Here is a 4,161-nt window from a genome sequence, read left to right on the forward strand (position 1 = left end):
ATAACACTTATGGAAAACTGTTTCGAAAGGTGAGCGTTAATGAGACGTGGTAGTAGAAAGTCAAACATTGAAGTATTCTTGTTAGCACTGTCATATGGTGCAGTGGGACTTGCTACTCATTGTACGAAATGAATTTATTGCGTCCATTTCACAATACATAAACAGAATTACTGCGCTCAGGCTGGCATCCTACTGTTTGAAATCTCAGCCAGCCACCTGCACTATTTCGTACACACAGCCCTTCTGCACATGTACGTCGAAAGGTGAGTGGTAATGGTGTTGCATCCAGTATTTCTGACGTCATTGCGCTTCGCATCACAGAGTTTGTTTGGTATTTTATGTGAACGTAAGTACACTACTCCTTTGCTGTTTTTACGGACATTTTTACAGAAAAAAATTAGTGCATGTACAACACATGTATGTAAAGGTCATTGACAACGACTGAAATGCTTTGTGTTGTGCATGTGATAGTCTTTTCATATTTAACGGTACAGCTTCCGTCTCTGAGGGGTAGCCTCTATGTATGGGTAGTGGCCACAATGTCGGGGATACGGCTACTGGCCTTTACTGCAAGGGAGAAAACATTGCATGAGGTCGCCATGTCTACCAGGGACTGCCTTTCTGGTAAATCAAGGAACACAAATGTGGTGCTGCCATAATGGTGCTGCCATAATGGTAACACAGTTTCTTTTTTGCTTTCTGCAGTCTGCAATGGATAGCGAAGAAGGCTTTCTATCCAATGCCCGTCTTCCCTTTGTATGGTGGCCATCTTGAAAAAGGATTTGTTTTCTTCAGCCGGGAACGCCGGAGGCTTTCCGGTTGAAGACAAAAAAATCCTCTTTCTTGGTACCACGGATTACTGCTGTAAAATCTCGATTGCCAATGGCATTCATTCCCCACTCTTTGGGGAGGAATGGGGGTGAATGATCCAGAAACGTCGGTATGCACTCTTGCTTATATTGTGTTGCACACTTGCATTGTGGAGTTCTGCGCTGGAAATATTGCAGTTAGAAGTTCTTACAAGAATACCCAATGTACTTTCGCACTATCAACCAGTTACACATGTCATTGTGAAGTGTGTATGACTGTTTGAACATGCTCCCATGCTGTACGTCAGCATATGTTAATGTGGAATTCTTCGAAAGGTGGGCAGTTACTTCAAATGTTCCTTTACAGTCGTTGCTTATGTGTTACTATTAGAACCCTGATAAATGTAATCAAAAATGTTTGTTAAAGTAATGTTATGATACATTTATAATATTAAAAACCTATGGCCTTCAGTTAAAAAAACTTTGTTACAGGGACATTATGGTTACGTTGCCCTCCCAAAAACCTGTAAAATTCACTACAAAAAAAACTTTGTTGAGGGGACATTATGGTTAAGTTGCCCTACGAAAAACCTGTGCACTTCACAAAAAAAAATGTTCGCCCTCCCCATTGTGGTTCAAATTAAAAACGAAAAAACCCTGAAATTCGCTAGTTATGGCAGACTGAGCCCCCTTACTTGCCATCGCCACTGTGCACTGCTAACACTAACACCCAGAACATGAAAGCTGTCCTCTCAAATGTCACTGATGACATCACTGATGACATCACATGTTTAGCCTATTTGTTTTCGTTGCCTGACATATATATATATATATATATATATATATATAGTGCTTTAAGTGGGGTAAGAAATTGAGGGGGGACCCTCGTTTGGGGGCGTGGCTTCCATTGTGGGCATGGCCTAAAACGTGCACAAATCATTGTAAGGTGCGCAAACAAATATATAATTGTATGTGAGCATTTATATATTTGTATGCGTACTACTATGGTTTGTGTACCTTTCAAGCCTTATAAACATACCAGTGTTACGTATTTCTATGTTTATAAAAAGGTGGCTTGAAAAGTGCACAAACCATAGTAATTTACGCACACTTGTGTACTTACCTTACTATGGTTTGTGCACTTTTCAAGCCACCTTTTATAAGCATAGAGATGTATAACATATTTCTATGTTTATAAAAGACGGCTTGAAACGTAAACAATTCAAGGCATCTTTTATAAAGCGTTGAGGACGGACAAAACCCGAGGTGGCTTTGTCCATCGACAAAGCTTTATAAAAGATGCCTTGAATTGTGCACGTTTCAAGCGGTCTTTTATAAACATAGACATATTTCTACGTTTATAAAAGATGGCTTGAAACGCATACAATTCAAGGCATCTTTTATAAAGCTTTGCCGATGGAGAAAGGTGCCTCGGGCTCTGTGATCTCTGCTCAGAGCAGATAGATCACTGAGCCTGAGGCGCCTTTCACCCTCTGCGAACCCGCGGGCTCCGTGATCTAATCTGCATATTAGATCATGGAGCCCGCAGGTTCACTGAGGGTCAGTGACCTGGTGAGGGCAAACAAAGGAACTGTAAATTCCCTGATGACCCCTCAGATGAGGGGTCATCAGGGAAGTTACAGTGACTGATAGAAGTGCCAGCCAGCCTCAGCGACACTGTGCCTGGCTGGCACTTCTGTCAGCTCGCCTGAAATTAAACTGGCGGGCGCATCTCCCGTTGCGGCTGCGGCCGCAGCGGGACAATGCATCCGGCCAATGTTGTGTGGGATGGGGGGCCCCGGCAGGGCCCCGGCAGTCCCACTTTTTGGAGACTGCCGGGGCCGGGCCCCGGCAGGCCCTCGCCCACCTGGCCCACTTTAAGCACTATATATATATATATATATATATATTTATTTTAATTCTTGTAATGTGCCAACATGCCCATAGGCCTCAGGGCGCACATAAAACTGGACGAACAAACAGACACACATGGCAAAGAAAGAAGAAGGGTCAAAGAGTTATTTCAGATTGAAGAAGTGGGTTTTTATGGCACGTTTGAATATAGTGTAGTCCTGAATCTGCCGCATCTGGGCTGGAAGTTTGTTCCATAGAAGGGGACCTTGAGCATCAAGAGTGGTACCTCCGATGTTTAACGGGAAGCCAGTGAAGTTTTTTCCTGAAAGTGGAGATGTGTGTACGACGAGACTGATTGAAAATATTACGCACAGCATTATTCTGAGCCACTTGTAATGATTGGATGTTGGAGGCTGTGGTGCCCGCTAGAAGTCTGTTACAATAATCCAATCTTGAATTGATCAATGCAGTGGACAGAAGGGCACAGTTTTCTTCCGAAATGAATGGTCGAATATAGCCTATTCTTTTATTTATGAGACCGCAGCTAGATTTAATGCTGGAGACATGGGACTTCATAGAGAGTTCTTCGTCAAGAACGACGCCCAGGGTCTTGACTTTCTTCTGGAAAAGAATGGTATTGTTGGCAATATGGAAACTAGCATATTTGGTGTCGAGTTTCGCCCGAGTGTTTTTGGATGCCACGATGAGTTCAGTTTTTTTGTCGTTCAGGGCAAGAGAATTGCAGGCCATCCAGTCTTGTATGGCTTTGTATATTTTATTGATGGTTACTGTATCGCTGCTATAGGAGCCACTCAGCTGTATAACCACCTGAGTATCATCAGCGTAGTTCGTGTATTGCACTCCTAATTTGTTTAAGAGGTCAAGAAGGGGGCGGATATAGAGATTGAAAAGCAGAGGCGATAGACAGGAGCCCTGAGGAACTCTGCATGTCTGAGATATTGGAGAAGATTGATTATCGCCAACACAGACCCTCACCATTCTGGGACCCGGAAAGGAAGCAATCCATCTGGATGCAATTACGGAGCAGTTGGCGACCTCTCCGAGCCTTGACACCAGTAAGCTGTGATCAACTAGGTCAAAGGCTGCGGAGAGGTCTAATAACATGAGCAAAGCAGCTTGATTATTATCAGCTATGCTAGCTAAGGTGGATTTAAGATCTAGCATTGCTGTCTCGGTCCCATGACGAGCCCTGTAGCCCGATTGACGGGTACCCAAGATGTTATATTTTTCGACATGGGCTTGTAACTGTAGGTAGGCAAGTTTGTCAATTATCTTGAGAACATATGGTACGTTGATGATGGGCCTGTAATTGTCGTTGTTCGCTGGGTCAAGATTTTCCTTTTTCAATAAGGGAGTAATCCACGCTGATTTTAACAGTTCCGGTACAAGGCCCTCATCAAAAGAGAGATTGACCAGTTTGGTAATCCATGGGACCAGAGTTTCTAAGGACTCCTTAAGTGTACTTGTGGGGCAGTCG

This window comes from Ambystoma mexicanum, chromosome 12, assembly GCF_040938575.1.
Source record: "Ambystoma mexicanum isolate Mex_15411 chromosome 12, UKY_AmexF1_1, whole genome shotgun sequence".
In the NCBI taxonomy this organism is placed as follows: domain Eukaryota; kingdom Metazoa; phylum Chordata; class Amphibia; order Caudata; family Ambystomatidae; genus Ambystoma; species Ambystoma mexicanum.